A 22,885-nucleotide genomic window follows, 5' to 3' on the forward strand; every position below is an offset into this window, starting at 1 on the left:
CCTGGCATTACCAAGCAGGTACCAACTGGGCATGACTCTATTTAGCTTCTGACAAAAACAGGTATGTTCAGGCTGATGGTAGTCGAACTACTGGAGCAATGAACTCTCACTGTGAAGTTATACAAGGGGAAGCTAAACAATTCATTACCTGGAGATGCTTACAGTATTTCCAGTTACCTTACAAGGTACCGAGTCCATAATACATTGTACTCTTTACAAGGGTGGGTGGGAAAATATTATTCAAATGATGGTTTTTAATAACTTGGTCAGATTTAATAGAAACATGTCAAAATCTAGCTTATTAAAACTGAATACATGACCCTCTATCAAATACGCTGAAGATAAATCTAGACGCAAGGCCATTCATGCAATTAGCAACTGCTTTTCTGTGCAAAAGATCAAACTGTAGGATGAAGCCTTATAAATATGACACAAGAGTTCATGTGCGGGATTATGGAAAATTATGCATATTTATGAAAGCATCAACTAAGCACCATAGAAACATTTCATTTCAAGGTGAAACACTGTGAAATATTGCTTTGTGGATAACTTCCAGTCCTTGTTTCCAGGAAGTTACAGGCACTTAAGCTAAGATGACAGAAATAGTTGTGCTACCCCAGAAGCATTTTTGGACTATCTCTGAAAAACTTATCTCCACAACTGAAATACCTTAGCACCTTCCCCGGGTTTCCAAAGCAGTTTTGTAACACGCATAGCCATGTAGTTTGTCACAATTAGCAATCCTCTTCCTCAAAGCAGGACCTACTAGGCTCACATAACCACATAAATTCTCGATTCACAAAGGGAAGGTTTCTTATGGAGATATTCCTCAACTTCAAATGAACTCGATTGAACTTCTCTGACAAGTTCCATTGCTTCCATATCCCCAGCAATTCTCTTTGCTGCACTGATAGACATCACTACCTTACTCTGGGCCATCGTTTGCCCTGATAACATTGTATATGTGCTCATAACATATAATGTATTTTTTTTTTTGGGGGGGGGGTGAATTATGTTATAGTATCTCCATGGATCTATCAAATGATTTTGCTGTAGTGATTTTTAAAAGATTTTTTTCATAAGAGACCATGTAGTGTTCTTAAATGAAATAATTAAAATTGTTTTAATTATTGTAGCTATTAAATTCTATTTTAATATAATATTTCTGTATGTTTTTAACTGTATAGTGTTTTTTTTAATGTTGTAAGCCACCCTAATTCCCAGCTTTGGGAGAAGGGCAGGATATAAAAAAATAAATAAATCCAAGATACCACTCTATTGAAATCTCTAGTGACCATGTTCCAAACTGTGAAGAAGGAAAAAATGCAATGTCTCTCTATAAACAAATTATAGGTTTCCAGTCTCTCTGATCCTCTGTTTACATGTACCAACAAAATAAGTGAAGGCATGTTTTACTCACCAACCTTCTACATCATTGCCGCCAAAGTGCCAATGATACAGATTAGGGAAATCCTTTGATGTATGTCATGTCACACATTTCATTACTACATATAATATATTCTACATATATATTTTCTATTCCCTTGCAAATTGTTCACCTCTTGAGCAAGTTCATATGCTGTTAGCAGGCAATAATGTCCATAGTATTGAGATGGAAAATTTTTCTCTAGCTGCAATTAAGAGCTAGATATCAAAATCATTAGTTTTATTAGCAACGAATTTTATTGTGCTAGTTTGTCAGAACAACGTCTTAGGTTGTGTTACATTTTTGGCAATTTTTTATCATTTCTGGTTTGTATTTGTATTTGGTGCCAAATTTTAAAATTATTTTGCCATTTGATTTCTATTTAATGTATATGAACCTGCAACAGCTTATAGCTTTTTAGAAATAAAGTTCACTTTATTACTACATGGCTTGGGCCCAGGATACCTAGAGGACCGCCTCTCCCCATACATTCTGCCCCGCACCCTCAGAACATCTGGGCAGCAACTACTGAGGGTCCCAGGGGCTAGACTAGCCTCCACATCAAGGAGGTCATATACCATCATTGCCCCGACCCTCTGGAATACGCTGCCCATAGAGCTCTGCTCGGCCACCTCCCTGGCCCAGTTCAGGAAGGAATTAAAAACCTTCCTGTTCCAACTAGCATTCCCAGACACTAGTTCCAGTTAGTCTTTCCCCCTCTGACAGCAGTGGTAGCTGGCTAGAATGGGTTTTAATATGGGTTTTAATTGTCTTTGTATTTGTAATTTGTATTGTATTTTGATTTGCTGTGCACCGCCCTGATTGTAAGAAGGGCGGTATATAAATAAAACTTTTATTTTATTATTATAATAGGGGAAAGGAGTAGCAGGCTAACATTTTGGTCCTGCCTTTAGGCTGCCTTTAGGAGATCCAAGACAGAAATGATTAAATCTTGAACCAAGAACACAGTCTAGCATGCCAACTATTCAAACCAACACCTGCATTTTATTTGTTAATTCTTCCCAAAGAGCTTGGAATAAAAGAGGTTGGGTAGGCATCTTTCAGGTGTGCCGTAATGGTTTATTCCTACATTGTGAGATGGTGGATTAGATGGCTCTTGTGGTTCCTTCCAGACCTAAGATTCTATGACTTGGGTTTTAGACAGTCTCTCATCTGGACAATGTTCAGGAAGTGCCTGTGAACCCCACTTCACTTTTAGCACATGAGTTGGAATTGCAGATGTTCAAAATCAAAGGCCAACTACTGAAAACATATATACCAAATTTAATTTGAACCTATTTTTCTTCTCATTTCTGATTCCAGCAATGTTTGTCATAAGAATCAGCCATTTTCATTAGAGCTTTTTTTGTGTGCAAAAAAGAAAGAAGGAGAGGCAATCACAACAGAAGTTGGAAGAAAAGTGCATTTCTCAGCAGGAAAACTTCACCCATGAAAGTGTCTTTTATTTTTATACAAGTTGGCTGATGGAAGAGGCCTGCCCAATTAGCGAAGCTGTATGTGGTTAGCAAATGAAAAATTATAAAAAGGGTGACAACAAGCTGGTGTGAGCTTCTAGACAACTGAGGTGCCCTTGGGGGATAATTAGTGAAATTTAAGACTTCAACAACAACATCTTAGCATAACTAAGCTCAATTTGTGGCTGCCTTGGAAAAAAATGATTCCTCCCCCCAAGAAAAATAAATGTATGTATTAACCCAATAAATAGAGGGCATGGAGAATTTGACAGAGATAAAGATAAATGAACACTAGCTAAGATTGTAAAGCTTTTTCCCCTTCATAATTCCAACGATGTGGACTACAAAAAGCAACAACCATTACTCTTCATTCAAGGAACCCACAAAATGGAGACATTCCCATCCAAAAAACCAATAGAGTCATCCAGAACCTGTTGAGAACCCACCAAGCTTTTTTTTTTAATGTTTTCAAATATTATTTCCATCCCTAACAGGGAGTTGAGCTCCTAGTGGGACATGGAGGAAGGTCCTTCCACTGAATCTCATTTCTTGCCAAGATGCATATAGGGAAACACACTCCTTCAAGTAGCATATTCCCACAAAAGCATGTGCATATGTGTGTCACAAATATCACACAAAGATTTAACTAAGCAATGTTGTCACTGCATCCTGAAGTGGTACAGAATGTTTGGTCCATTCCCATCTTCTCTTTAAGGTCTAGATCCCACAATCCATAATCTTTTTCAGTACTGGATTGGGGGGGGGGGGGGGGGCAAGAATCAAAAGAATCAATACTGGTTCCCAACAATCTAATCACATTTACTGGGATGCACATTCTACTGATTAGAATGGATATTCCAACCAAAGACTGGAGCCTCAGTGTGCAATCTAATGTTTCACTTTTTCAAAATATATTCTCCTCTGAAGTGTCACCCTTTTATTTCATTGGAATATATTTGTTCTCCCACAGCATTGTTGTCTGCTGCCTGAAATGTTATTATATTCTACCACGGAGAATGGAAAATGAAGTGATTATTAACCTTTACCTTCTTCACAGAATGATGTTTGGCTTAATTAGCTAATATTTATAAGGAGGTGAGAGATCCGTTGGATGGGAAATGCCAGAGTAGGGTAGAGTAATCTCTTTTTTTCCTGTTGGATTGCTAACTTTTTATACATTTTAATGTCCCTTATTACTTCCCCCTTTCCTCTTAATAATCTTATTATAGAATACTGACATTCAGCTAGCCTCTGTTATTTGCAGGGGAAGAAATCTGATGGCTGAGTGCACCAGCTAAGGAGACATAAAGATCACGGGACATGTTTGTTATTGGAAATGACAGAATAGGGAATGTATGCTATACGACTGCAATAACTTTTCAATACCTTTTTCAACAGTTCAGGAAGAGTAACCACATATCTTAAAGCCTTTGTTCAAATTAAACTGGTTTAGCCTAAGATGGGGACCAAAGCTCTACAGCACAGAACTTTGTTTCCTTAATCATCTCAACACTTTACAGCACAAAAATCTATGCATGTTTATTCTGAAGCACATCCTACCTGAACACAAGTGGGACTTACATCTAAGTAAACATGGCTAAGATCTGACTATTAGCTTCTTTAGAGACTCCCAGTAATCTGGGCAACAATTATAGGGTCTCATGGCAATTTGTTGTGCACTCATTTGACAGTCTTTGAGGAAAATAAGAGATGAGTAATGACAAGAAACACATGTCCCAAATGTAGTCCAGATCTATTTGGAAAAGAATAAAATAAAATTGTTTTGTAGGGGGAAAACAAAGGGGAAAATTAATTATTAATTAATTATTAATCTCCCCTGCCACCGGGAGAAGCGGGCCAAGGTGGACTGTTTGCCTTGCTGCTTGTGCGGCGTTGCTTTAAGGGGAGGGAGGCTGGTGAGAACGGCCTCCTCAAAAGACTCCCCCAAAGAAGACGCCAGCGACTCTCCCCTGCCACTGGGAGGAGCGGGCCAAGGTGGACTGTTTGCCTTGCCTCTTGTGCGGCGTTGCTTTAAGGGGAGGGAGGCCGGTGAGAGCGGCCTCCTCAGAAGACTCCCCCAAAGAGGACGCCAGCGACTCTCCCCTGCCACCGGGAGGAGCGGGGCAAGGTGGACTGTTTGCCGTGCCGCTTGTGCGGCGTTGCTTTAAGGGGAGGGAGGCCGGTGAGAGCAGCCTCCTCAAAAGTCCCCCCCTGAAGAGGACGTCAGCGACTCTCCCCTGCCACTGAGAGGAGCACATTTGGGCGCAGAGCGGGACTGTTGCCTCGCTTTGCCATCTTCTAGAGGTCAGCAGCACTGCCGGTAGTTTGTTAGGGAAAGTGCCCTCCTCGTTTAGGAGGAGAGAGAGAGTTGTTGTTGCACTGCCAGGAGGGATTGTATGGACATGGGGTGTGCTTTCCTTGGCGAGGGGACGGAAGGTGTGGCTGAGTTAAGCGGAGCTTCTATTGGAGTAGTGTGGGGCAGGGGGAGATATAGCGGTAGGAGAGTGGAGACTTATCGGAAGGGAAGGCGAGATCGATGCGTAATATCTATCGCTCCTTCCATCCACCCTCCTAACCAAAGAGATCTGAGGGTCAGTCCAACTGTACCACAAACCCTGTCTCTGCTCCTGTGCAATGCCAGGTCCGTAAGGAATAAGACCCACATCATATCCTCGATCTTATAGAGGATAATAGTTGTGACCTGGCTTGCATTACTGAGACCTGGCTTGGGCCTGAGAGTGAAGCTGTGTGGGCACAGGCCCTTCCTGCCGGGTACTCAGTTAAGGACCAGACCAGGTTAGGTGGGCAGGGGGGGGAGGTGTTGCCTTGATCCATAAGAACACCCTTTCCTTGACCAGGAACCATGTCCGACAGATTGTGTATATCGAGTGTATTTACCTGACCCTGAAGGCCAGGGACAGTCTAGGGATTCTGCTGGTCTACACGCCACCCCGTGCGCTAACAGACTCCCTAGCCGAGCTGACACAACTGGTCTCGGAGCTGGTGTTGGAGTCCCCCAGGCTTCTTGTTCTGGGGGACCTCAACATCCCCTTCGAGGCCAGCCATGGTCCAACAGGTGCAGCTCGGGAGTTCATAGCTACCATGACAGCCATGGGCCTGTCCCAACTAGTCTCAGGGCCCACACATTTGGCCGGTAATGCACTCGATGTCCTCTTCTGTTCGGATATGGAAACTCCGTGGGCGGAGGTTACCAATATCTCCACCTTGTCATGGACGGACCATTTTCTGGTCGAGGCTAGTATCAAGGCTTCTACCCGGATCCCCCCCAGGGGTGGCGGACCTATTAGGATGGTCCACCCTCGAAGGCTGATGGAACCCAAAAGGTTCCAAGAAGCCCTAGAGGGGTATATGGTTGGAACTGACGGCGATTCTGTTGACGCCCTGACTAACACCTGGGATACAGATCTCTCCAGGGCTATACACAGCATCGCTCCCAAGCGTCCTTTCCGGCCTGCTTCCAACAAAAAGCTCTGGTACACGGAAGATCTCAGGGTAAGGAAGCGACTAGAGCGCAACTGGCGAAGACATCAGCACTTAGCCGACAAGACACACCTGGACTCTCTTTTGAAGGCCTACGGAGTGGCAATAAGTGCAGCAAAGAATTTGTTCTATGCTGCATGTATTGCGTCCGCGGAGTCGTGTCCAGCAGAGCTGTTCAGGGTAGTGAGGGAGCTCACCCAACTGCCCCCCACCCTGAACCCTATTTTGGATCCATCTAAGGTCTGCTGTGACGAGTTTAATAGCTTCTTCGTGGATAAAATCTCTCGGATAAGGGCTGATCTCGACGCCAGTATTAATTCAGAATATAGAGTAGAGGCATCCAGAGCTTCCGTGGACTCTCTTAAACTGGATCACTTTGAGTCTATAAGTACCGATGATGTGGACAGGATTCTCTGCAGCGTCAGGAAGACGACGTGGTCTCTCGATCCCTGTCCTTCATGGCTGACAGCTCAAGGGGGAGCGGTTGTTACAGAAATGTTACACCGCATTATTAATTCATCTTTCAGAGAAGGGCAGTTCCCATCTTTTCTGAAGATGGCCATTGTAAAACCTTTCTTTAAAAAGCCCTCTCTTGACCCCCTCATTCGGAATAATTATCGGCCTGTCTCGCTGTTACCATTTTTAGGGAAGGTGATCGAGAGGGCGGTTGCCTTGCAGCTGCAGGGGATCTTGGATGAAACGGATTTTCTGGACCAATTTCAAACTGGCTTTCGGGCGGGCTATGGAGTTGAGACTGCCATGGTCGCCTTAGTCGATGATCTCTGTCTGGGCATGGACAGGGGGAGCGTGTCCCTGTTAGTACTTTTGGACATCTCAGCGGCCTTCAATACCATCGACCATGGTATCCTTCTGGATCGCCTGAGGGAGTTGGGTATCGAGGGCACTGCTTTGCAGTGGTTCCGTTCCTACCTCTCGGGTAGATTCCAGATGGTGGAGCTGGGGGACTGTCGCTCCGATAAGAGGGCCCTTACATCTGGGGTCCCTCAGGGAGCGATCTTGTCCCCCATGCTATTCAACATTTACATGAAGCCGCTGGGAGAGATCATCCGGAGACACGGGGCACGGTGTTATCAGTACGCTGATGACACCCAAATATGTTTCTCTGTGTCTCTGACTGATGCAGTGACTAGGGATGGCATCTCTCCTCTAAATGCCTGTCTGGAGTCGGTAATGGGCTGGATGAGGGAAAACAGACTCAGTTTGAATCCAGAGAAAACAGAAGTACTGGTGATAGGCTCTCCTGGCCCAGGGAAGGAAATTTTTCCACCTGTCCTGAATGGGGTCACGCTCCCTGTGAAGGACTCTGTTCGCAGTCTGGGGGTGCTTCTGGACTCATCGCTCCACTTTACATCTCAGGTGGATGCCACAGTCAGAAGCACCTGCTATCAGCTTCGGCTGATATGTCAGCTGCGACCCTTCCTGGGCCGGGGGGACCTGGAAACCGTGGTACACGCTCTGGTAACCTCTCGGTTGGATTTCTGTAATGCGCTTTACATGGGGCAACCCTTGTACCAAACTCAGAAGCTTCAATTAGTGCAGAATATGGCAGCCAGACTGGTCACTGGATGTCCCAGGGCCAGTCATATAACACCTGTTTGAAAAATCTTCATTGGCTGCCCATTCGCTTCCGAGCGCAATGCAAGGTGTTGGTTATAACCTATAAAGCCCTAAATGGCTTGGGCCCAGGGTACTTGGAGGACCGCCTCTCCCCATACAATCCGCCCCGCATTCTCAGGTCGGGTGGGAAACATCTTCTAAGAATTCCAGACACACGCTATAGTGTAACTCGGAGGGCATTCTCCATTTCAGCCCCTCAACTCTGGAACACCTTGCCCGACGAGCTCCGTACAGCCACCTCCCTCGATGCTTTTAAAAGGACTCTGAAGACCTTCCTTTTTCGCCAGGCTTTCCCCCCATGAGCTCTTTTGTGATCCTTCTCCCCTTCTAGCGATGTACATATGCATTTTCTCTTGTCAGCTATGTGTATTGGGGTTTTTATGATGTTTTAACTGTTTTTATATTGTATATGTGGGGGGTTGGAGGGGTTTTTGTCATTTTATATTGTTTTTATATATCTTGTACACCGCTGTGATCATTGAGGAATAGCGGTATAGAAATAAAATTTATTATTATTATTATTATTATTATTATTATTATTATTTTCTTTCTTATTCATTTATTTATTTGATTTATATCCTGCCTTTCTCCCAAAATGAGATTCAGGTGTCTGGATCACTGCACTTTGAAGAATATCAGAGGCAAAGCAGAACCCAACTTCCCTTTACAAGGGAATTTTCAAGACCTAATTTTTATTTCATGAACATCTGTAGAATTGGTAGGTTCTTGACTGCTGAGACTGTCCATCTGCTTGTCTAGCTTTGGTTATATCAAACATGAATTAATGTATTGCAATAACCTACTGGTGGGTTTGCCTTCTTGTTCTCTTTTTCTTCTGGTTTTAATTCACAACAGTGTCATCTGGGTTGTCTTAAATTTCCCTGAATGCTTCTCCCTATAGATCTCTTCATTGAGTACAAGTTCAAGGTAGAGGCCATTTTGAACCTTTGGTTCTTGTATTTAGGGTTCTGTGCTCTAATCTACCACAGTACCTGGAAGTTGAGCCATCATGTACCATCTAGTAATTTAAGATCTATAGTCAAAGGTTTATTGTCTGTTTATTATCTGTTTCACCAATGCACACAGCTCTGTCAAAGTTGCAAGACTTTCAAGATCTGTTCCACATATGTGGAACTGTCTTCCTTTAGACTTCTGGCTGGAAGAGGATCATATTTGCTTTTTAAGAGACTGAATAACATCTTTTTTCATTCACCAGATTAAGCTGCTGAGTTGTACCTAAGGTTGCTGAGACGGGTAGTGACTGGTGGGATGTTGGGAATTTGGCCCAAAACACACTACAGAAATAATCCAGTTTGAAACCGCTTTAACTGCCCTGGCTCAATGCTAGGAAATCTTGGGAACTGTAGTTTTGTCAGACATTTAGCCTTCTCTGTCAGAAAGCTCTGGTGTCAAAATAAACTACAATTCCCAGGATACCCTAGCATTAAGCCAGGCCAGTTAAAGTGGTCTCAAACTGGATTATTTCTATAGTGTGTTTCGGACCTAAGTCTTTTATTTTATATGTTTGATGTTCTGCCCTTTCAAGAAAGAATGTCATAAATAAACATTGTTATGTTTTTCTTGTTATTGTTGATGTTACCTATGTTGCTGTTTTCTTCCCTTTCCTTCAAGCCTACTAGGAGCTAGTGACAGAGTCGCCACATGACGTGGCCTCCATTACATTGTAATAACATGACTGTTGAAATGTAATTCCCAGGCCTCCAGTGTCCTTACCAGGGAGGTCAGGATCCCTGGTTACTGGGGTCTTTCAGAGGCAGCCAACAAATGCTTTACCACTGAATCTTAAAATCAATTGATAGCTAGTCAGACATCCAACAAAAGCCATGCTGTCTCAGGCTAGGATTCTCAGACTGGCTAGCTTCCAGTTCCCGAGGCATGGAGACAAGAGTTTTCAGTTTGTACAAAGAAACTTCTTGCATTTTATTTGAAACAATATATCACAAAAGGATATATTATCGTTAAATAGACTTGTCATGGACATACATTCTTACAGGACACAAAAAACAACTCATACAGCATACTGCAATTAGGTACACTAACTGGAAATCTTCAATTCAAAACAGCACTTTGCAAATGTGATGGAAAAGTTCGTTCTAAACAGCCTCATTGATGCCCATTTTGGATCTACCTATGGTTTTCAACAATTCTGGGACATATCAACTAAAGTACTCTTTCTCAAAATTAGATATAAGAGAATCCAGTAGTACATTTGAGATTGAGAAATTTCTATCACATGCCTTTGTGCACTCTAATCTAACTCATTAGATGCAATTGAATTGGGCCTACCTTGCTTTAGTGCACCAAAGGGGCTGAGCAGATGCGCAAGGAAAGCACAGGCTGAGCACTTGATTTCCTGGGCAGGGGGACAACCCAGATTGGTCCCCAGGCTGGTGCAGGGATGGGCTGGTGCTTTCACACCTGCCCATCCCCACTCAATGGACCCACTACCACTGTGTGCCCCTTACCACCATCAGTGCTGCTACTAGTGAGTAAACCCCCATTGCCACATCTGATGTGGAAATGGGGTGCCTGGGCACATATACGTCCAGGTGCTCTATTTCCACTTCAGACATAATGACAGGGGTCTATTCAATAGCAGCAATGATGGACAGAGGTAAGGAGCATGTGGGGCCATCAGATCAGCCAGGGTTTTCCGGGGCATTTCCAAGAAACTCCATAGCAAATGGCAGGTCATTTGACGTGCATTAAGGCCGTTCTTACCCAGGATCAGGTTGGATTCATTGGATATGTGTCTGGTCTGCCCAGATTTGGCCCCATGGTTTTATTTTTATTATTATTTATATGGTGCCATCCATGTACATGGTGCACTACAAACAGTTACAGAGTAAAACTATTCCAATCATATAAAATATTAAAATACTAAAATACAATAAAACGAAACTGGCCTGCATCTCCACACAGGATGACATGAGGCCAAGGGGATCTCTCAGTACCCACATGGCCAGATGGAGGAGGCACCCACCTAAATGAATACCCTTCCATTCGATCTGAATGGAGGACAACAACCACAACATCTTGACCAAATGCTGGGCTATAACTAATAGAATCTTTTGGTTTTTCTTTCTTTGTCCTGTATCATTTTTAAGGGCTGTGCCTGATGAAGCAGCCAGTGGATCTTCAGAAGCTTGCAGCATGTATAATGTACATTTTGGTTGGCCCAATAAAAGTATCACTGTTTTGTGGATTTCGGATGATACTATTCTTTCACACAATCTCAACGATGCTGCAAAATCCTTTAGCATATTGATATTCCAGAAGAACACAGCTATGTCTCTGTATTTAACTAAGGTCAACAACACACTGCAGAAGTAATCCAGTTTGACACCACTTCAGCTGCCCCAGTTCTTTTTTCTTTTTTTTTAGCCTACAGCACCTGGTATTCCCAGGCAGTCTCCCATCCAGGTACTAACCAGGCCCAACCCTGCTTAGCTTCCGAGATCAGACGAGATCGGGCGTTCAGGGTGGTATGGCCGTAGGCCGCTGCCCCAGTTTAAAGAGCTCTGGTGCCACAATAAACTACAGTTCCCAGGATTCCCTAGCACTGAGCCAAAGCAGTTAAAACAGTCTCAAACTGAATTATTTCTGCAATGTGTTTTGGACCTTAGTAGCTGATAATATAGCTGATAGTCCTTCCACATTTGCTGGGGGTTAAAGGCAGATGACCTCCGTGAATGTGGGAAAACAGTGCAACTCTGTGGTCAACATCCGCCAGACACTGACTAGAGAATTGCACTGGAGGAGCTACAAATGCCTAGTGAAGTGTTCTCTCTAAGAATCTCTAGGTCCTTCAGTGAGACTTTTGGTTAAAGTTGACCACAGAATTGCACTGAGAGACTTAGATATTCCTAGAGAGAATTTATTAATAAAATCCATGAATAATTAAATCAGCAAAAGTCAAAGCCACAAATGTGTGGGGGGGGGGGGGGGACGGGTGTAGTACCTTAATATACTTAACTGAGTAGCTCATACAGGATTCTAGTCATGGCCTTTTTTACTCTCACTCAAGGATGCAAAGTCTTGCAGCACTTGACATTATTTTTTTTTCCCAACAGAATATGCTGATCTGCTGAGACACCTTTTCTTGTTGAGGATGAGAATATTTATCAGCAGCACTAGACAGACAGTAATTTTCTTGCAAGCCACTGGATAACAGAGAGTTAGATATAAGTAAATTTTGATTAAGGAACTTGTTTACCTGACACTTTATGGTAGAAACCATTTCAGAGAGTTCTGTAGTGCTACAGACTAAGGTCACCTAGGGAAGGTAATCAAAAGTCTTCAACAAGCAACCAGTTGCAGAAAGAATGTTCAAACAGGCTCCAGACCTCCCCTTTCTAAACCCCTGCTCAACCACAAAGCTTGCCTGGAAACCTTGGGTAGTAATTTCCTTTCTCATTTACCTTGACAGATTTGCAAAGATAAAATGGGGAAAGCCATGTGTGCCATTTCCCAACAGATAAAAACTTGAACAAAAGAAAATGTCTGTAGGTGTGGACTGTCTACTGTTTTTATCAAATAGAATCTCAAGACAAATTCCAACATTAACTGGAGTTGCATAGTTGCTATCAAGCACTGACAACTTCTACGGTTCTTTTGGTAATGTTCTGCCACTCATATGGTTATGGTGGCCTGCCCTGCAACATAAAACAGCAGACATAACATCTGATTGTGTGATGGGTGCTTGACAGAACTATATAGAACTATGCAATTAGACTTACCCACATGAAGAGATGCATAAATCAAAGCTACAATTCTGGTTACACACTGTCTATCTGGTGGTTGAAATGCAGAATCTCAAGATGCCGACACTTGAAAATGATTTATAATATTATTCACTGTATTTCATTTTATTTTAAAGACCAGAACATATTTGAGGTGAGATGTACATGTAAGAGAAAACAAAGAACCCCATGATATACTGTAACTTAGAGGCCTCATGGGAAATGAGGGTGGGGAAGGTGAATGTACAGGACAACTGATCAATATAAGCCATGTACTTTAATCTGATCCTTGTCTAATACACACAGTGACCTTAATTGATCTATCTGCTGAGTAATACGTTATTTTGAATGGCTACTTGTTGTTAAAAGCTATTGCACTGGTCAGGTTGTAGCCTCACACAGCAGAAGTGTTATGTCCATGTTCTAAGCACTATGAGACTCAGATTAAGCACATACAAAAGGATCAGAGATGCTACAAATCCCCAGCCCAGCCTTGATTTTTTTTGCCAGGCTGTGAAACAGATCTACCACACCCATTTGAATTATTCACTCATGACACCTCATCTCTGAATCCCTCACCCAAATCCATAGGTGTTTTTTTTCTTCCCAAGAATCTATAGCATCTTCATACTGGTTGGAACCCAAAGCAAGGATGAGCAAGCCTCATCTTTGAGGAAACTCTTTTCATTTTGGTTAAAGTCTTACTGTCTGCATTTTAGTACCCTCATGTTACCTATAAAATTCCATGAACTATACAGCTTCTTTTATTTAACTATGGGTCACTAACTCCAATGATTGCTGAGCTATTTGAAAATATGACAACTACAGTATGACAAAATGATGAGAAATTCAGTAATTTCTCTTACCTTGGAAGGACATGTTGCATAATATTTACTAAAACTTGTTTGCAAATGAAAATGCTCAGGATTGTAACTACTTCTGGACTCAGAACTGTTTCAAAGGCTGATTCAAGTATTTGTGGAAAAAAATAAGGAGGGAGGACATTGTACCATCCCAACCGTCATACTGAACAATTATACACAAACATGACTCTAAAATGTTGAGACCATGCAATTGAAATCCTGACAGATTCTCTGTGATTTTCCAAGGCCATAGTCTATGTTGAAGATGAGCTTTGATGCTGAATGGATTCATAGAATCATAGAGCTGGAAGAGACCACAAGGGCCATCCAGTTCAGACCTATTACCATCCAGCCTCTGTTTAAAAACCTCCAAAGAATGAGTCTCTGAGGCAGCATATTTCACTGTTACCATCAGGAAGTTCTTCCTAATGTTTAGATGGAATCTCTTTTCCTATAGTTTGAATCCATTTCTCCACGTCCTAGTTTCTGCACCAGCAAAAAACAGGCTTGCTCCATTTTCCAAATGATATCTTTTCAAATATTTAAACATGGCCATCATGTCACCTGTGAACTTTCTCTTCTCCTGGCTAAACATGCCCTAGGATAATAGCTCCCTAGGATACTTATTGGACAATAGCGAAAGCCTTTTCAACACTTCATTCACCAAGAACCTGTGATAAATCTTAATATATATACTACTGGTGGAATTTCACGGGTCCCCAGATCAATCTGTATGTGCCTTCATGTCACCTGCCAACTTATGGCAACACCATTAATTTCACAGGGTTTTCTTAGGCAAGAAATACTCAAGAGGTGGTTTTGCCAGTTCCTTCCTCTGAAATATAGCCTACAGCTCATTGTTTTCATATGTTGTCTCCCATTCAAGTATTGACCAGGGCTGGCCCTGCTTAGTTTCAAGATTAGATGAGTTCTGATACCTTTAGAGTATTCAGGCAGCCTGCAGATCAATTTGTGTTGTTGCTGTTGTGTGCTTCGAAGTCATTTTTTACTTATGGCGAACCTAAGCCAACCCCATAATGGGGCTTTTTTCACAAGATTTGTTCAGAGGAGATTCATCACTGCCTTCCTATGCCTTCCAGGGCTGATCCTGCTTAGTTCTAAGTTTAGAAGTGTTTTGGTACCTTTAGAGTATTTAGGCAGCCCCCTGATAAATACTTCCTAATTATTTTTTCATAATGATGTTATTTGTCTTTTTCCCATATCAGATAAATGCACAATTCTACCAAAAATAAACACTGCTTAACAATACAACAAAAACAAAAGCATGGTTCAAATTGTAATCTGGCATACAAAAAACATAAACAGGAAATATCAAGTCATTATCATCACTCTACTATATGTTACATCTACCATTTATTACCACTCTTCCTCATAAATATTTTTACTGTAAAGATAGTTATTCCACAACCAGATTTTCCACTTGCACCCATCAAATCAATAGCTTTCAAGGCCACAACACTGATGCAGCCTTTTCTTAGAACAGTTTCATCCATCTGGAGTAGTTAAGGAAACAGCAATGAGTATCTTGTGATCCCTTATTTCACAGAGCAATCTCCAGTTTGAAATGTCTGCAGAACCTGATGCTGCAATAATTCATTATCTGGTGAAGTTGCACATGGCTGTTCTTTTTGCTTCAACAGTGGATACACTGAATCCCATTTCAGGTGAAAGGTGGGGTATAAACCCAATAAATAAATAAATACCCCAATGGAAAGATAAAGCACTTATCATCCCCAGAACAAAAAACACAACTTTTCAAAATGGAGAGTGTTTAGTGTATAAGCAAAACACAGAAGTCTATGCATGGAGAAGAGGAGGATGACTTTTCATTCAGCCTCTTTTGAGATCTTTTCCCATCCAGGGTTATTTGACACACACTGAGGGCAAAAGAGGCAAGAGTTGCATTTCTGATGCCAATACACAGGGAAACAGGAAACCTATGCACTTCCCTTCTACTTTTGAGGTGGGGAAAACAAAGATATTGATTACATCTGCGTCATTGTTCAGTGGACAAAATTCTTCAAATTTCTCCCCATCTGTCTGAAAAATTGCACCAAAAATTAACAGCAACTACTGAAATGAAGTTTACAGTGTACCACAGGGTTCCTTGAGGCCCAACTAGGCTGGAAAGACAGCCTGGAAAGTCCTATATAGTAGGCCCCTGGTATCTTCTGGGATTTGGTTCCAGGAAACCCCGCCCCATATAAAAAAAACTCGGTGAATGCTCAAATCCCATTAAATAAACATGGCCTACAAAATACAAAATCCTACAATGCTTTTTGGAATTTGTGCACATGTTTTCAAGTTGTGGATGGCTGAATGCATGGATAAAGAATCTATGGATATGGAGGACTGACTGTACATGCAAATAATTAAGGCCAGCTTCAGTATTGGGGTGGGGTAGAAGTGCTCTTCAAAGCATGCCCCAATAGCTCTAACCAAGATTATGCATGCCCCCCACCCAGCAACTGTGCAAAGACAATGCAATTTATATTTTATTTTATTTTATTTCTTTCTGCTGGGATATGGCTCAGTGATAAGTAACTTGCCAACCTGTGGGACTTCTTATGAAGCAGTCCCACCCACAAGCTCTCTTGCAGTCCCATTCCAGGAACCGTGAGTATGTCAAAATGACAGCCTCCTACCTACCTGCTACTGTTTTCATTATAGTTGCCCAGACAGGTGTCAGAGCTGCTAGCTCTAAAAACAACCTTCTGATAAAAGAGCCCTCAGAATCATGTGCAGTTATTGCAGGCTAGGGCAGGAGTCAGAATCATGTTGGTGCTGGACAGCAAAGTCCCAGCAATTCTAAGTGGCAACGCCAATGGTAATGAATGCTGGGAACAGCCGTCCAAAAACATCTGGAGAGCCATGTCATCCCCACCTCTGGACTGGGGTTATAAAATAGCCTAAAGCTAATTGATACTTGAACTAGAGTAGACCCACTCAAAGATTGGAATTTACATAGATATCCACTAAGCATTTTTCAATTGAGTCAACAGGCCTAAATCTAGTTGATCAATATTCCTCAACCAAGAACAATCTGAGCAGATCATCTCCTCCTCCTGGACATCTTCTCCTACACCAGGGAGGCCTGGTGGCACAGTGGTTAAAAGCTGGTACTACAGCCACTCACTCACAGTCTTGAGGTTGTGAGTTTGATACCAGCTAGAGGCTCCAGGGTTGACTTACCCTGGCATCCTTCTGAGGTCGATAAATGTGTACCCAGCTTGCTGAGGGCAATTGGCTTACACATTATAAACCACTTAGGGAGTGCTTGAGTACACTGATAAGCAGTATATCAATGTACTTGCTTGCTATCACTTTTGTTTCATACTGCTATTTAACTAAAGGTACCATCAGTAATACAGATAAAAATGGTTTTTTACAGAGTAGTCTCTGAAAATCAACTTCATTTGTATTCATTTTGATCGCAAAAAAAAAAAAAAAGGGTCCTGAATGTTGTTATTTTGAGGAGTCAAACTGGGACTTAATTGAAAAGCAAAAGAGATACTGGTATGTTTGGGTGAACGCTAACATCTGTAGTACTACACAAAAATATTTTCCCCCACAAAAATAAATAAATAAATTTTATTTAGTGTACTCATTGACTTCAAGTATAAATCCTGTTGGTTCATCCCAATTATAGTCAACTGAATTAATTAATTGTAGAATCAAGTCTTAAGTATATCCCAATGATTCAATAAGTCTATCCATCTGAGACTAACAGGATACTAACTGGCATCTGGAAGAAAGTAGAAATAAATGAGTCAATGAAGTAGCTGTGTTTCCAGCCGTTGCTTCTTTAACAAAAAATTTGGTACCAGAGGAAGAAATAAGATGGGGAAAAATAGTGATGTTTCTACATCACAAAAGAGAAGAGCAGCTCAACATCTTTCGTCAAACTTTTTTTATTTAAAACTATCAATTTGTACATGTTAATTGAAATATCCAGATCTGCTTTGCCTTGTAGAAATAAACAAAAGTATTTTGAATCTTCTAGCAACAAACCTAAAAGCTTCCTTCAAATTGCATCCAATGATGACCATCCTCCACTTTTCTTCTGATTTCCATTTTGGTGACGTAACATATAGATTCATATATCTTTTTAACATGCTGGGGGTAGCTGGTGAAACAGGCTCATCTATTCTCTTCTTTCCTTTCTATTTGCTATTGATATATTTCTGCACCCTAAAGGCATACTGGATGTAGCTGTTGTTTACCTTACCCATTGTAGGCAGGGACACAAGACTGGCTAGAGCAGAATCCCACTCTTTCCCAGCTTAAGTATTATTGTATGGTTTACTGCAGAGAAGCTGCTGCAAGCCAATACCAAAAAAATCCATGTTTGTCCCACCTCCTTCACCATCCTCCTCACATCAATGCTACTAAATACCATCCAGATAAACAGAGGGAGAGGAGGAAAAGGGAGGTTTGTGGGCATAAGTAGCTTTCTCAAAAAGGAGCATCACTGTCAGAAGCTTTGTTAACTGTGGGATGCCTGTATTTGTAGGTGAGGCTTCAATGAAATGTTCTGTGGTAGATCTCATTTGTATTTTCTGAACAGCCTTCCACATTCTCTCCCATCTCCATTCCGGATGGCAGTGGCATAACATGAGACAGACAGATCTTTCCTGACAAGCGCAGCAAACTGCATAATGCCGGCCTAAATGGCAATGAGGTTCATTAATTAGGTGGCTGCTTTAGAGAGTGTTGTTCCCCTGCAGCTATATTCTGCTCAAGGGTCTTTTCAATAGTATTGAATGGATGAAACAATTACTAAAAAGAAATCCACTAACTGATAGCCACCATCAGTTTCCTCAAGCTATGAGTTTCAAAGAGGGTTTTATTATATACTCGCAGAATACAGGATGGAACTGGGGAGTTACGGACAGGACTGACACAATCAAATGCTACTGGTTCTGACTTCTGCATCCTCTTCAGTATCTTCACATACAGGAGAAGGAAAAGCAAATGGACTAGAACAGTAGTACTAAAAGTGGTGGTCTGTGGATTGGTGCTTGTCTATGAGCCTTCAGCTGCCAGTATGTAGCACATTTACAAGAAAGATACAGTTTCAGCCAGTGGTGACACTGTTTTGACATTGGCTGGTGTTGTCATACAGAGTCTATACTTGGGTATAGCAGCAATGTAACTGTAGCTCAACCCTTCACACATGCAAAATTTAACATATATACTATATCTCCGACCTCTGTAGTTCCACTCAGAGTACAATTATAGTTACATGAATAAGCAGATGTATGCTAAAATACAAATCAAAGGCATTACCCCAAGATTCCAATGCAATAAATAAATGTGAGGAGAGTAGAAAAATCAATGTGATATTAATAGCAATAGCAACAGCAAGTACATTTCTATACCACTTATCATGGAACAAACACTCCCAAAGCAGTTTACGATGTGTAAGCTAATTGCCCCCCCCCAACAAATGGGTAGTCATTTTAGTGACCTATAAAAGGCTGGAAGGCTGAGTGGACCTTGGAGTCCCCAGGATCAAACTCACAACCTTGTGGCTTACAGTACAGGCATTTAACCACTGCGCTACCAGGGTTCCCTTGATGAAAAAAAAATAAAAATACCACTCAATACCACTTAAAAACTTGATGAACAAATAAGCTGTCCAGTTTGGCTAGAAGCAGCTTAGGGAGGTTACCAAAAAAGGAGTCAAAAGTGTAAGCCAGCATGGCATATGCTGTAGCAGTTTGAGCATTGGACTAGGATTCTGGTGATCAGGATTTGAATCCCTGCTGAGCCTTGAAACCCACTCAGTGACCTTGGCCAAGTCATACTCTCTTGGCCTCAGAGGATAACAATAGCAAAACCCTGTGATAGGTTCGCCTTGGGGTCGCCATAAGTCAGAAATGAACTGAAGGCACACAACAACAACAAAAATGTAGTGCCACCACTGAAAACGTCCTGTCTGTCATGCATATTCACCAAACACATAGCAATGGCACTAAGAGAAAGGCTTCTGAAGTGACCTGAAAGTCCAGGCAGTTCTGTATGAAAGCAGGCCATTTCTGGCTTTAAAGAGTTCAAGAGTAGCACTTTCAATTGAGCCTAGAAATAGAGGTAATCAGTGAGGTCTTGTTGCCACTGATGCCATCATCAGAAAGAATTATATTTTTATATGCCTCTCTGTCATGTATACAGTACACATGATGAGTAGATATAGCTCATAACTTGTGCCCTCAAATAAACAAATACTTATATCTTTAGGCATGCACACCCTCCTTTTAGAAAGAAAAATGCCACTCAAGGCATCTCATAACATTTAAAGAGTGAATCAACCAAGGCTACAGGGTCAGCAGTTAAGACCAAAACATAAAAGGATTGTCTGGGGCATTCTCCAACATCCTATCAGAATAAATGTCTTTAGCAACTAGTAAGCAAGCAAGTGTAAAGGAAAGGAAGGGAAGGGAAGGGGGATAAATACACTTAATAGTCAATGATCCATTGTAATCTGGGTGCAGCTGCTGAGGAATCCCCTCTAATTTTGTCCCAGTTAGGCATGCTACAGCTCAGATGGGATCCAAGGAAGGTCGCTCCTGAACTTAGGCAGAATGATATAGAAGGAGGAAACACCTGTGCCTGTGCCAATTAGAGCTTTAAAAGATAGTAATCTGTGGTTTGAATGGTGCCCAGAAACAGACTGGTAACCAAGAGCAGCTTTCGAAGGATTCATGTATCAAGATCCAATAGACAAGGGGTATATAAACATTCTTATAACTGATGTTATGGTCACCATGGTGTTATGATCATCCTTTCAGCCCCACCATGGTGTTATGATAACCATGTGGAAATATTTCCAAAAATTCTTTCAAATGATCTTTTCAATGTAATGATTGGCTGTGAGAAGTTGGGATGTTCATTCAAATTTTCATTCCATTCCAGTTTGTAAGTGGGGGAATTTCAACTGTGAATACTTCTCATACAGCTGCAATACTTTCTGTGTGAAGGAAGTTCTTCTTCCCTCCTTCCCCCCCCCCCCCCAATATAAAGAGCATACAGACACACAACACATTATCAGAAGTCAGAAGTGGACCAGTCCAGTAAGAGATGCACCATATATAATTCTTCTGATCGTATTCTGATCATAAGATGTATTTCACTGAACACCTGAGAAAAGACACAGAATTATTGGAGTATCCATGCAGCTTCATCCTTGCCTAACTTATGGCAACATGTTATGTTTCACAATTTAAAAACACTTTAAGCATATTTCTGCTGTTGCCACTACTGCTTTAGTTATGATGTTTATAGTGCAGCTCATTAAAGTTGGTGCAGAAGTGAAACAAACTTGAAGCGAAATCATCACATTGAAGGTTAGGGTATCTGTAATTCTAACTGATCTCTGGCTTAGCATTAAATCTTCAAAGAATGTCAAAGAGCACCTTAAAACCAAAGATGCTTGACTGTATGTATAGATGAGGAACAGATGCAACTGTGTAATTTGCCCATAAACAAGTAAAAATGAACCCGTCAGCAATTCAGAGATCCTTGCATGAAAGCTGGCAGGAGCATCCTTTTTCATTGTCTTTTTGTTGTTACAGTCTTTAATGCCTTCTGAACTGGTCCAATATGCAGTGCTGTTAAAAAGCTTTTACAGTGTCATATGCTTACCTTCAGAGGTTTACCAGCCAGAAGTGCCAACTCATAACTTGTGTCCTTGAATCAATCCATTGCTTTTAGAGGTTGCTCCCTTTCCCACTACAAAGGTTGTTTAAAACTACAAACTCAGTTCTCTTAAAATGGCCATCGGCTCTGCTCAAATTTTAAAAAAAGAAAAAGAGGAAAGGAAAGAGGTCAGAGGAAGGTTATGTTTTTGAGCCGAGGGCCGGGTTGGTGTCCCTCAGGCAACTGGGGGGCCGAAGCCGGGGGTGGAGCTTCAACCCTCCAGGGCAGGGCCACATGCAGGGGGGGGAGCTTCCACCCTACGGGGCGGAGCCGCGTGCCGGGGGTGGAGCTTCCACCCTACGGGGCGGAGCCGCATGCCGGGGGCAGAGCTTCCACCCTCCGGGGGCCAGGCCTCCCCATTTTGCTGGCCCCTGACAGGGCCCCAGGCCCCATCAGAGACCGGCAAAAAAGGTGGTGGGGGCCGCCAGTGCTGGAGGGCCCCCTGGAGGGCCCCAGCGACGGCACCGGGCCTCCCAGAGGCCCCCTGCCGCCCTCGGAGCCCTCCTGAAGGGCCCCAGGGATGGCAGCGGGCCCCCCAGAGGCCCCCTGCCGCCCTCGGAGCCCTCCTGGAGGACCCCAGGGACTGCAAAGGGTCCCCCAGAGGCCCCCTGCTGCCCTCGGAGCCCTCCTGGAGGGCCCCAGGGACGGCAGCGGGCCCCCCAGAGGCCCCCTGCCGCTCTCGGAGCCCTGCTGGAGGGCCCCAGGGACGGCAGCGGGCCTCCTAAAGGCCCGCCGCCGCTGCCGCCGCGGCTGCCCATCGCGACTTTTCGCCGCTCTGGGTGCCGCCATTTTGGGCGGCAAAATGGCAGCGACCAGAGCGGCGAAAAGCTGTGACGGGCGGCTGCCACGGCAGCGGCAGCAACAGCAGCCAGGGGCCAGGCGGCAGGCCTCCGCAGGCCGCATCCGGCCCGCGGGCCGGAGGTTGCCAACCCCTGTGTTAGAAAGTCAGCTTCTTGCATTCCATTAGAACCTTATGGGTGGCATGGGTTACCCTTCTGTCAGTTTTCCACTCAAGGTTGAGAATTGTAGTCATGGGGTTGTATAGTGTATAGTGAGATGTAGTACAAGGCTTACACTTACACCAATGAAGACTTGGAATTATACCAAATATTTTCCAAATATACCCAAGTATCCATCTCAGGGGACAGACTATGGCTTCATGGCTATTTTGAAGAATACAGACTTGACACCTACATTCTCTGGAAACTCAGTTTATGCTGCTTTTATGCAGAATGCAGTGTAATCCAGAGATCAGGAATAATGAAACCATGGGGGGTGTTGCATAAAGACCTTGGCCATCTAGACTTCCTAACCCATTTTTTTTTTAAAAAAAATCCAGCCAGATAACATCTTTTTGAATCAAATTTTGCCTCAATGAGATATGACTTACAATTGCCAAAAGAATCAGTTCTATTCACAAAAAAGTCCCTCTGAACATGTATACTCCTGAGGTAAACCACATGTCACAGCATTTTACAAATACTAGATACCTTTTCTAGG

At 42.7% G+C, this 22,885-nt stretch overlaps 1 protein-coding gene and 1 non-coding gene across 2 annotated transcripts in view; both read right to left on the reverse strand.

Moving 5' to 3' along the window:
- The window catches only part of LOC149315576 (uncharacterized), a 341,366-nt gene that overhangs the window by 237,785 nt on the left and 80,696 nt on the right, over positions 1–22,885 (reverse strand). The window lies entirely within an intron of this gene.
- LOC149315577 (5S ribosomal RNA) lies at positions 11,444–11,560 on the reverse strand. Its single transcript, XR_016280816.1, has one exon. It is a non-coding gene; the product is annotated as a 5S ribosomal RNA (ribosomal RNA).

Source organism: Sceloporus occidentalis, unplaced genomic scaffold (assembly GCF_023333645.1).
Source record: "Sceloporus occidentalis isolate IW3139 unplaced genomic scaffold, rSceOcc1.0.p SCAF_3, whole genome shotgun sequence".
Classification (NCBI taxonomy): Eukaryota; Metazoa; Chordata; class Lepidosauria; order Squamata; family Phrynosomatidae; genus Sceloporus; species Sceloporus occidentalis.